At 46.6% G+C, this 12,742-nt stretch overlaps 1 protein-coding gene across 1 annotated transcript in view; it reads left to right on the forward strand.

Moving 5' to 3' along the window:
* Positions 1–2,163: 2,163 nt before the first annotated feature.
* The window catches only part of hdlbpa (high density lipoprotein binding protein a), a 118,155-nt gene continuing 107,576 nt past the window's right edge, over positions 2,164–12,742 (forward strand). Inside the window, exon 1 of the mRNA XM_072474848.1 lies at positions 2,164–2,304. The gene's annotated coding sequence lies outside the window, so the exon portion shown is untranslated. The remainder of the gene's footprint in view (positions 2,305–12,742) is intronic.

The following is a 12,742-nucleotide window of genomic DNA, read 5'->3' on the forward strand; positions in this document are numbered from 1 at the left end:
TCTGTCCCTCCACCCCCAGTTCTATTCTCCCCCCCCCGTAGTATTCTGCCCCCGTTCTATTCTCTCCCCCCCCCCCCCCATTCTATTCCACCTCCCGTTCTATTCCCCCCCCTTCTATTCAACCCTTGGTTCTATTCTCCACCCCCCCCTCTATTCAACTCTCGGTTCTAATCTCCACCCCGTTCTATTCCACTCCCCTTCTATTCAACCCTCGGTTCTATTCTCTCCCCGCCCCCCTCAACCCTCGGTTCTATTCTACCCCCCCCCCCCATTCAATCCTCGGTTCTAATCTCCACCCCGTTCTATTCTACCCCCCGTTCTATTCTCCCCCCCATTCTATTCTCCCCCTGTTCTATTCTCCTCCTGTTCTATTCTCCCCCTGTTCTATTCTCCCCCTGTTCTATTCTCCCCCTGTTCTATTCTGCCCCTCCTCCCCCCAGTTCTATTCTCCCCCCCTGTAGTATTCTGCCCCCCGTTCTATTCTCTCCCCCCCCCCATTCTATTCCACCTCCCGTTCTATTCCCCCCCCTTCTATTCAACCCTCGGTTCTATTCTCCCCCCTCTATTCAACCCTCGGTTCTAATCTCCACCCCGTTCTATTCTCCCCCTCCGTTCTATTCTCCCCCTGTTCTATTCTGTCCCTCCACCCCCAGTTCTATTCTCCCCCCCCCCGTAGTATTCTGCCCCCGTTCTATTCTCTCCCCCCCCCCCCCCATTCTATTCCACCTCCCGTTCTATTCCCCCCCCTTCTATTCAACCCTTGGTTCTATTCTCCCCCCTCTATTCAACCCTCGGTTCTAATCTCCACCCCGTTCTATTCTCCCCCTCCGTTCTATTCTCCCCCAGTTCTATTCTCCCCCCCCCGTAGTATTCTGCCCCCGTTCTATTCTCTCCGCCCCCCCATTCTATTCCACCCCCCGTTCTATTCTCCCCCACTTCTATTCAACCCTCGGTTCTATTCTCCACCCCCCCCCTCTATTCAACTCTCGGTTCTAATCTCCACCCCGTTCTATTCCACTCCCCTTCTATTCAACCCTCGGTTCTATTCTCTCCCCGCCCCCCTCAACCCTCGGTTCTATTCTACCCCCCCCCCCCATTCAATCCTCGGTTCTAATCTCCACCCCGTTCTATTCTACCCCCCGTTCTATTCTCCCCCCCATTCTATTCTCCCCCTGTTCTATTCTCCTCCTGTTCTATTCTCCCCCTGTTCTATTCTCCCCCTGTTCTATTCTCCCCCTCCGTTCTATTCTCCCCCTGTTCTATTCTCCCCCCTGTAGTATTCTGCCCCTGTTCTATTCTCTCCCCCCCCATTCTATTCCACCCCCCGTTCTATTCTCCCCCCCTTCTATTCAACCCTCGGTTCTAATCTCCACCCCGTTCTATTCTCCCCCCCCCATTCTATTCTCCCCCTCCGTTCTATTCTCCCCTTGTTCTATTCTACCCCTCCTCCCCCCAGTTCTATTCTCCCCCCCCCATAGTATTCTGCCCCCCGTTCTATTCTCTCCCCCCCCCATTCTATTCCACTTCCCGTTCTATTCTCCCCCCCTTCTATTCAATCCTCGGTTCTAATCTCCCCCGATTCTATTCTCCCCCTCTGTTCTATTCTCCCCCTGTTCTATTCTGCCCCGCCTCCCCCCAGTTCTATTCTCCCCCCCCCGTAGTATTCTGCCCCCGTTCTATTCTCTCCCCCCATTCTATTCCACCCCCCGTTCTATTCTCCCCCATTTCTATTCAACCCTTGGTTCTATTCTCCCCCCCCCTCTATTCAACCCCGGGTTATAATCTCCACCCCGTTCTATTCTTCCCCCATTCTATTCAACCCCTCCATTCCATTCTCCCCCTGTTCTATTCTCCCCCTCCGTTCTATTCCCCCCCCCGTAGTATTCTGCACCCGTTCTATTCTCCCCCCCCCCATTTCTATTCAACCCTCGGTTCTATTCTCCCCCCATTCTATTCAACCCCTTCATTCTATTCTCCCCCTGTTCTATTCTCCCCCTCCGTTCTATTCTCCCCCTCCGGTCTATTCTCCCCCCCCGTAATATTCTGCCCCCCCATTCTATTCTCCCCCACTTCTATTCAACCCTCGGTTCTATTCACTCCCCGCCCCCCCCCCCCCCCTCTCTACCCTCGGTTCTATTCCACCCTCCCTCCCTCCCTCGCTGTGCCGGACCCCACCTCGCCCTGACGTGTCAGCCGATGATTGGGCGCAGGCCCATGTTATAAGCGGCCGCCGCGGTGCCCGGCTCAGTCTGGAGTTCACGAGCTGCTCCATTCAAGTGAGAGCTGCGTGGGCACCACCACCCGGTGAGTACCGGCCAGCAGCGCGGCCTAGCGCCGGGCCGCACCGACACATACCCCTTTCGCCACCCCGCACACACACACACACACACATACACCGGTGGCCAGGCGCAAGAAGGCGGATGGGGGAGCACGGGGGAGGGGTTCGGTTCCCTCAGGCCGGGCCTGCCCAACCCAGCTGCGTGGCGGCCTCAGCCGGCCGGCCGGTGAATGCCGGGGCGGCGTGGGCCGTTTAGTTTTTTTTTGCTGTCGGAAGGCCTGTCTGCCAACCCCCCGGCCGGCTTGAAGGCCCTCGCCGCCGTTGCCGGTTTCCGGGCGGCACCGGCGTCGTTGTGGGGTCCGCGGCCTGTGTCGCCCTGAAGTCGGTGTCGCTGTCCCCCCGCGCCCGCCATCCCGGTCAAGGCGGCCCCGCGGTCGGTGTCGAGGTGGCCCCGGGGCCGAGCGGCCGCCTGCTGTCTCCCGGCGCGAGCGCCGCCGGGACAAGAGGCTACGTGTCAGTACTGCGCAAGCGCACAAAGTTTCCCCCAAAGTTTTTTAAAAAATTCGTGCACAAAGTTTTGTTTTCTGCCCCCCCCCCAAAAGAGCTGAATGCCCATCAGAGGTGCGCGGTGCCCACGTTTCTCCCCATCCACTTCTCGGGTGGCAGTTTTCTAGTCTGCCTGGTTGTAACAGCAGAAAGGCAGTAGCTGCTTTGGCCTTCCTTGCTGCAGAGACAAAGGTGATTATGTAATGGAGTGTGCTACGTGGAATAACCCAGAGCAGGTCTGGAATATCAGCAGCTGAGCAAACTCTAATCCACAGATAAGCCAGCCCCCTGCCCTCCAGTGTGCCACACTCGGCTGCTGTTCTCTTCCTTTTATTGTGCATTTTTTTCCTCCTCCAGAGTTGTCCATACTTTGGGAGCACTTTGGTTTATCCTTTAGCCTTTCTCAGCTTGGCTGGTGACGTTGTCATTTCTGAAACTGTATGCGGCACTTTTTAATGTGGGAGGGTGGTCTCTGTAAAGAGGATCTGGCTTTTTTTCCTTTGAAAGTGTCTTCCTTGATGTAAACTTTGTCCGTCACCCGTAATTGCAGAACATAGTGTCTGTGTGAGAATGTTAATTAAATGAGCCATGAGTTGCTGAGTTGGCAGTGTTTACCACAGTCTACCCATTGCTCTTTTTAATTGAGTACGGTGTTATCGTACAGTGAAATAATGATTAGTTTAACAAACTAGTAACATTTTGGATAGTGGTGGGGTTGAGTACCTTACATTAGCTTCTAACGTCAGTTCCAGTTGCTAATAAGATCTGGATTCACTTAGTCAACAATATAATGTACACGTGGGACCCACAATGCATTATTGGTGAAGATTTCTGCTTGGATAATATATTAATGTGAATCAGCTGATATACCTTTTCAGGAAGGGTGAGTATCCAAATAAGTTGGCATAAACATTTTTTGATGGTTATCCTTTTTTAACTCATTCCTCCCCTGAACCACCTCCCATAAGAGCCTGCCACCATTTGCACTTAACTAATAGTTGTCAAATTTTTTTTTTTTAGTAAGTTCTGATATTACTTAATTTGAGTCGGACTTAAAACCAATTGATGACTTATGTTGATTAGCATTGTAGTACACCATTTGAGTTGGTTATGTTTCTACCTGTTTGCGATTCTGATAGTAATTAGACCTGGCAGAGTGACTGAAGTAAAGGTTGTAACGCACAGCCTGTCATTCATGCTCCATTGCATCCCTCCACACTTGATGGTCCAGATGTGATAGTCAATGTGCACATTTGTTTTTGCCAAACACAAGTGGATATAACTTTCTGAAATGGGAACATGCAATATTTTGGAACAATGCTTCATTCCTAACCTGTATCTGACATGTCCCAAAATGTAGATGGGCAATCTATTGCATCAGCTTGGCACATATTCATGGTAAACAGCTGATTCCTCCTCCGAACTGAACTGCAGGCTCCAAATCTTAAGACATCTTCATGCATGCGTTTGGCAAACTTATTATTCAGTTTACAATTGTGATGCCATGGCAGAAGTTGATTCAAAATCTTAATTGTTTCATCAATAACTACACATTGTTTCCTTTCTCTTTCGTATTTTGTAAATACAGAAACAGGCCTCCTCCCACCTTATTTTATCTAAGCCTAGTAATGTAACCTATTTTCCCTTTAAATTCACCTCAGTCACTTAGTGTCATCAAAGGTTTCACATTCTGTCACTTTTGACCTAGATATTGAACCATGAGGAAAAACCTGTTTATGCAGTGACTGTAGGATCAGTAATGCAGTCGTTGCTCGAGCTTGTGGGTGAGGTAGGTTCAATCATAGCTTATAGAACTGTATTGGATAATTATATTGAGAGAAAGTTTGAGGAGATAGCGGTCAGAGTGTGACCTAGGTGAATTGCTCTTCCAGAGAGTGGCATGGACACAATGGGCCAAATGGTTTCCTTCTGTGCTATGATTCTATGCCTTTGATCATTTTTGTGAACTAAAGGATGCGACATCTGTCACACCATTGATCGCTAGGGTTGATTCGGCTGGCTGGGTAGGCGGATGTCCCCCTTCCCTCACAGCTCCATGTGCGTCTCTCCCGAAGCTCAGCACTTGGTCGCTCAGAGGATGATCCCCTAGAAGAGGACCGCTCCGCCGGTCTAGGGTATATGACGTAGCTACAGCCCCCTGCTAGGCTAAACCTCCAAGACCATTTTTGTGAACTAAGTGCTGTGCATTGGTACTTAAGATGTTTCCTCATTAAAATGCTCCTATAGCACTCTGTTTTGCCTAATGCAATTGCTGCCAATGGGCCGAGCTTCATTTTCTTCCAGACAAAATTGATAACATCTTCCTGTATTTTATATAATAATGTTAATTTAGTAAAATGTCGAATTAATTTAGCAATATTTCATGAGGCTTGTTGGAATTGGGCACAAACTGATGCTGTAAAGATATGTGACTAAAAACTTTTTGAGCCATGTCTTTGGGAGGGGGGGTGGGGGGATGGTGTGGAAGACTTGCTTTAGGGAGCCAATTCCAAAGCCTAGGGTCTTGATGGCTGAAGGCATGATTACCAGTGATTGGATGAAAGAAGTGGAGAATGTATAAGAGATTGTAGTTGAAGGAATGCAGAATTGTGGGAAAGTCGTAGGCTGGGGAAGGTTAGAAATGGGAACTAATGGAATGAGAACATTGAGGGATTGGTGAACCAGGATGCATGTAAGCTGCACAGGGGTGATGAGTGAAAGGAATGGATTATGAGTAGCCAGGTTTTGGGGGGTGAAAAATGGGAGGCTGGCCTGGTAAGAATTGTAATAGAGTCTTGAGCCAGCAAAAGCATGGTTAAGTGTTTGAGTGGTGAATGAATACTAGTGGTACAGAGGTGGCAGTAATGGGTTGGAAGCTCAACTCAGTAAAAGAGGACACCAAGGTTTGTGAACAATCTGATTCAGCCTGAAACAGTATCCAGGAAGGGAGTTGATTGGTGGTTAAGCACTAGGTTGGTGTATTGTGGCACGTGTACCGATGTAATTCTCTCAGACTCTACTTCCTCCAACTGCCGCATTTCACTTTGGTGGGATTTCTGGCAACTGCATGTGAATTGTTTCTCAAAACAAGTTCGTCGGATTTTGAAAGGTTGGGATCTTTGCTTAAATTCACCACTTCTTTAAATATCTGTTTGAAACTGACTGTTGTATTTTTCTTAGCACCATGAAGCTCCATTCTGACTTTTTAGCCTTTAATGACAACTGTCCTGGAACACCTAGTGCTGTCATCACACTGCACTTCTGGCCCCTGTCTGTGCTGCGGGTGTGCCTGTGGATTTATTAACTGTTGAAAATGTAATGATCGGTGGCTTTGTTTGCATAATCCAATCTTTTTGAGATGTCTATCTATTGTCAGCCAGTCCTAGTTTTCCCATGATGCCTTGGGAATGGAAAAGAGAGAGATCAGTTCGAGATCTCGTTTATGACGGTTGAATGTTGTGTAGGGTTGACATGCGGTTTTGCCTCAATTATCAAATGGTATGCTTACGGGTTTGACACAAATGAAATGTTTAGCCACTGAAGGTTGGGTACCAGAGCATGGCTGCTATAATCTAAAGATAAAGAACTTTTACTTGGGACATCCCAAAACACTTTGATGTAGTTATGAAATATAGGAAAAGGGCAGCACGGTGGTGCAATGGATAGCACTGCTGCTTCAAGGCGCCGAGATCCCAGGTTCGATCCCGGCTCTGGGTCACTGTCCATGTGGAGTTTGAGCATTTTCCCCGTGTTTGCGTGGCTTTCATCCCCACAACCCAAAGATGTGCAGGGTAGGTGGCTTGGCCACACTAAATTGCCCCTTAATTGGAAATAAAATGAATTGGGTACTCTAAATTTATTTAAATTAAAAAAAAAAAAAAAAATGAAATATAGGAAAAGTAGCAGTCAATTTGAGCATGGCAAAGAGATAATGACCAAATGTTTGATGTTGGTTGAAGAACTGAATGCTTGCCAGGATATTGTGATCCCGGACTCGAGCCCAACATTTGCTAGGATGCCCGATAGGAACCCCAATACCTCTTTTAATTTGTAAAAGCTTTTAATTTGTAAAAACTAAGGACAGGATACCTTGCTCCAGGTGTGATTCCACGCACCAATAAGGATATGGGGCGAGATTCTCCGACCCCCCGCCAGGTCGGAGAGTCGCTGGGGGCTGGCGTGAATCCTGCCCCCGCCCGTTGCCGAATTCTCCACCACCAGATATTCGGCGGGGGCGGGAATCGCGCTGCGCTGGTTGGCGGGCCCCCCCCCCAGCGATTCTCTGGCCCGGATGGGCCGAAGTCCCGCCGCTAAAATGACTGTCCCGCCGGCGTAAATTAAACCACCTACCTTACCGGCGGCACGGGCGGGCGCCGGGGTCCTGGGGGGGGCGATCTGGCCCCGGGGGGGTGCCCCCATGGTGGCCTGGCCCGCGATCGGGGCCCACCGATACGCGGGCGGGCCTGTGCCGTGGGGGCACTCTTTCCCTTCCGCCTTCACCACGGTCTCCACCATGGCGGAGGCGGAAGAGACTCCCTCCACTGCGCATGCGCGGGAATGCCGTCAGCGGCTGCTCCCGCGCATGCGCCGCCCGGAGATGTCATTTCCGCGCCAGCTGGCGGGGCACCAAAGGCCTTTTCCGCCAGCTGGCGGGGCGGAAATTCATCCGGCGCTGGCCTAGCCCCTCAAGGTTGAGGCTCGGTCCCCAAAGATGTGGAGCATTCCGCACCTTTGGGGCGGCGCGATGCCCGACTGATTTGCGCCATTTTGGGCGGCAGTCGGCGGACATCGGGCCGATACCGGAGAATTTTGCCCATGGTATATTAAAACAAACTCTTGTATTAAACATTGCAGAAATATAGCTTACAATTAATGCTTCACAAGAAAATCAAAAGTTTACAGCACAGAAGGAGGCCATTGGTCCATTGTGTCTACACTTTCTTAACAACTGTTTCAAGTTGCCTGGCCACCTTCAGAGAATTATGCACTTGAACCCTGAGGTCACTCTGCCCCTGTACTCCCCTCAAAGTTGTGCTGTTGAGCCTGTATTGTCTACCCATGTTTCTTCTCCCAAAATGCATTACCTCACATTTCTCTACAGTGAAATTCATCTGCCAGGTGTCTGTCCATTTGGCCAATTTGTCAATGGAACACTAACTCCTAACTGATACCTCCTTTTCTTCAATCAAGCAAACCCATCACGGTCAAAAAACACTTTTAAATAAAGTTAGCAAATGCAGGATTACTTGCATTTCTCTGGATAGAGAAAGTTCTTTGAAAGGCTGCTTGTAGAGAGTTACTTTCAGTAAACAGCCAAAAGATCCTACTGTCAGATTAATGCCGAATCTGACAGCCTTCTGCAAAAGGTGTTGTTCAGCTCTCAGTTTCCAGAATACAAATGAAAGCTGACTGCTAGAGACCTGGCTCCTCCCATTGCTATTGCTTACATCTTTATTCCATTCAAATCAGAGGACCTGCTAATGTCTTTAATTATCTACTCCCCAGAAATCGTAACAAAATCCCTTTAGTCTTCTTGTAAACATAAGCATGGCTTGAAAGAATGATCATCTTTTAAAAAAAAAAAAATCTTTAAAAATAATTTTGGGGGCGCGTAGAGCCCCCCCCGACCGGCACCAATGGCGATGATTCTCCACTTCGCGGAGAATCACTTCGGGGCGGCACGGCGATTCGTGCCAGTCGCGGGGATTCTCTGGCCCGTCCCTGGGCTGAGCGAATCCCGCCCATAATATTTACATTCCTCACTGGACACTGTCACAAACTGTCCTGCACTTAGTTGAAACAGTGCCACTGGATCGTTTACATCCACTGATGTGTCTTGGTTAGTTGAAAAACAACATTGCTGACAGTGCTGCATTCCCTCAGTACTGAACCAATTATCGGCTGAAAGTGTGCTCAAAGTTTCTGGATTGGGATTTGAATCTGCAACCTTCTCAGTTAGAAGCAAGATTGCTGCCCGCTGAGCCATGCCTGACACCTAATTTCACCATGGCTGAAAATTAAAGAAAAAGATTGGATCAATAAGTTGAGGATCTGCGTGGTTGTGAACAGTTTTTGCTATAAAAACTGATGTTTATAGGGGGGTAATTTGAGGATTGCTCTAATCTTTTAGAGTTTTTCAACGTAGATCCCATTACTGCAAAGTAGACCCCATTACTGCAAGCACTATGGTGGAAGTTAATCCTATTGTATTTTAGTATGAAGATCTGAAAAAACAAAATCAAAGTACCCTTGTTCTGATATTTTAATTAAAGGGTATTTTTCTGATTATCTGTTGAAATGTATTTTTTTTTTTTTTAGCACAACGAGGCTTGAGTTAAAAGTTGAGCTGAGCAATGTTCCTGAGTTTGAACTGCAGGGGTTCCACCCTTTGCTTGCTCAGTTTGCATCATTTGCACCCATGGAAAGGTGACTGGGAATATTTTCATTACCATTGATTCAGTAAAAGCACAATGTAGTACATAACCAGAGCATCCCAGATTCTGAGTTTGTGATTAAATTTAGTTTAATTGCCCTGATTGTTTTAAGGGATTGCTGATAAAATGCTTGTTTTTAACATTGAAGGTTGGGGGCAAAAAGTTTTTGCGGGACTCCACTTACTGTACAATACTAGACATGCTCCCCAATTCACTGAAGTAGTTGCACTCAGTCCTGCTAGCCAAGCTCTGTGTAATGTTAATAGAGTTGTACAATTCATTGCTATCATTGCTATTCATGTCGGGGAGAGATCACAAAGGATGAGATTGCATTTATGTAATACCTTTCCTTGGGCAAGCACAGTGGATAATTCATGCAAAAGTCTGACTGACTGGGAAAAACCGGTTGATTAGTGGTGGAGGGATGAATATTTGCTGAAGAACTCCTTTTAAGGGTGATGTGGGGTCTGTTGCATTGGGATATGAATGCCATTTCCTCCTCAGTACTGAGGGTCACCTCAGATTATGTACACACGTCAGGGCAATGAGACTTGAGCTCCAAAACTTCTGACTGGGGTGAGATTGCTCCCAAACTTCTGACTGGGGTGAGATTGCTAACAACTGAGCCAAGGTTATACTCAACCAGATTTAAAAACTGCAGCAGTGTCTGAAATTATTACTAAGATCGTGCCTCTGATTTCGGAGTTGTAAGATGGCAGTTAGACCCTTCAGGAAACCTCAGTAGGATGTAGAATCCTTTTTATATCATGATAGCCGCTGCACAATTATTTCTCTGCTCTTGGTTAAGGCTACCACTGAGTTGATGCAGCCTTTCTAATTGAGAGCATGCCACAAACCCACTGAAACCATATAAGCATGCAAGTCCATTCTGCACTTTATAGCCATTAATAGCTTTAATTTGATTAATTGTGAGACTGTTAAGATGACATGTCTATTTTTTCAAATAACTTTAGAAGAAAGGATAAGACTATAACACAAGTGGTACAATTTTAAAGGAGTGCCTTAGTCCCCAAATCATAGAAGTGGCAAGGCAGGTTGATATGGCTGTTTCAATTAATGGAAAAGCATATGGGATCCTTGGCTTGGCATAAAGGATGCACACAAGCAAGATCTTTATCAAAACACTTTGGTAGGCCTCAGCTAGAATGTGTCCTAGTCTACGCAGCACAGAAGAATGATAAGGCCTTGGGAAGAGTATGGAGAGCGCTAGAATGGCAATGAAGGTTCCATTCCCCTCAGAGCAGAGAGTTTAAATTGAGGGGCTCATTAAGGAAATGGGGAAAACCTCAGAAGAATCAGTAAAAAGGGGAGATGGATCTAGAATAATTGACGACAAAATTCAGGGGATTCGATTGTAACTTTCAAAAGAGTTGGAAAAATGGTTAAAGGAAATGTAATTGCTGAGCTGTGGGAAAGAACTGGGGTGTGGAAAGTAATTGAACATCTTTTCCAAAGAACTGTCAAGGGTATGAAGTGACAGAATGACCTCCTAGTGGTATATAATTCCAAGAACATTTTACCTTGCTGAACAGTTTTGCATGGCTACGTCGCTGAACGCAAGGTGTAACTGAACCATATGGGTCATAAGCTATGTTGAGTTCCGTTTGAATTGGGTAGCCTCAATCATTGAGGTTTAAGATGCTCCAGTTCCTCACTGGTCCTGGATCAGGAATGGGAAAGATAGCCACTGCTCCTGCTGCTGATTTATTGCCTCAAAGCTCCTGATGGAAAGTGCATGTTTAAATAATGGATTTAGTTGGAATATGATTCCACTGCCATCACTCCATCTTGCCCAACAGTTCAATGGCTTGCAATTGGGACAAATGGCTGAAAAGCTGTTTGCTTAGATGAGGTGCTCGCGACTGATGAGAAGTTGTGATATCCTTCCCTAATAAATCGAAACTGGATTAAAACATTGTAAAAGTTAAATGGCTTGTGCTTCGAAGTCCATTGGAGACTGGTCTGTTTGTTGACTGTTGAAATTTTTTGATGATCTGGCAATGCTGATTCCTCTGAATTTTCTTTTTCCTCCCACCCCACTCGCACTGCTTTTTTCATAGGCGACTATGTTCCCCCTGTGGGCTGCCATTGGTAGTTATGGAAACCGTATGTGGCTGCCACATTTAAAGTTGACTCAAAACAGGCTGGTTAAGGAATGTGAAAACTGTTCTTATCCTTGCTGACTGTTGTGTAATCCTGTTCTCGGCAGCAGTGCTGTGTTGCTAACCATTACTGTCCAAGCCTTTCATGTGTGATTTGTGCAGCTTTTTCATGCTTCTGATGTGCCTGCCTGGGCTTTGCTCTCCCCGTCCTGGCGTAGCCCCAGGGCTCTTCCACCTGCATTTCCTCAAGTCTGAAACTTGTCTAGTACATTCTTATTAGTGAAACACCACCCTGTGGGGTTCCTATTCTTAATAAATTAGCCTGACACTACTTTTGATTCGGTGAAAGATTCTGAATTCTAAAAATTCTACACTCCATTCAGTTTAAACAGGATTTTCCTTTTTCAAGGTTGGTTTTGTTTGTTTTATGTAGGTGTGTGAGCCCACAACATGTTTTCTACCTCCAGTCCTGGGATAGAACTCCATAGGTACTTGTTGCCTTCCAAAGCTTTGCCCAAACTCTGATTCGAGCTTCAATATCGAAATATTGAACTTTAATATCTGGGCTCTGACATTCAGTAGTAAGGTGGTCTTGAATGTTGGTCTGGCTCAATTGACTGGGTAGTCAGTGCTGAGGTCAGAACAATTGTGGATACTAGGTCCATCCATAGACTTGATCTAAACTGACACTGCAGTGTTGTGGGAGTGTGGTCCTTTAGATGATACAATGACCCAGTTTGCCTTTTCAGATTGATGTAATAGATTGCATGGCATTTTCCTGAGAAGAGCAAGGCATTCTGATGTTCTGGGCAGCATTTGTCCTTTAAACCTTTTCCTTTTTGCGTGATCTTTTGCACATATTGGTTGCTATGTTTCCTATATTAGTGACTACATTTTTAAAAGCTGTGGCCCCGTTGGGCTGTCCTAAGAACTGTAAATTTTTAAAATGTTTATCAAAAATTTTAGGATGAATTTTCTACTAAATATTTTTTCTCACCCCTCCTTTTTTGATAATTGTGTTAGACACTCTTATTTCCTCCTGCACATTTTGTTAACTCCTCAGCACAGATGCATACGTGTCATTCCTTTTTTGGGACGTTGCTCTACCAGCTGCTGCTTTCGCTGCCATTTCAATGGAAATTTGCATAACTAAAATAAGCACCCTTCATCTGTCTGACAGTAATGACAGGCTTACATTAAAATCAGCCTTTTGCTTTGCAAACTTCAACTGAGCTGAATTTTAAAATCTTCTTTCTTGAATTCGGTACTTATTTATGCTCTTGATTTCTGGAGCCAACATCACGTGACATCTCCTGAGTTCACAAAGAATTCAGCTTCCCAATTCTGGTGCCGGACTGTAG

Source organism: Scyliorhinus torazame, chromosome 14, assembly GCF_047496885.1.
Source record: "Scyliorhinus torazame isolate Kashiwa2021f chromosome 14, sScyTor2.1, whole genome shotgun sequence".
NCBI lineage: Eukaryota > Metazoa > Chordata > Chondrichthyes > Carcharhiniformes > Scyliorhinidae > Scyliorhinus > Scyliorhinus torazame.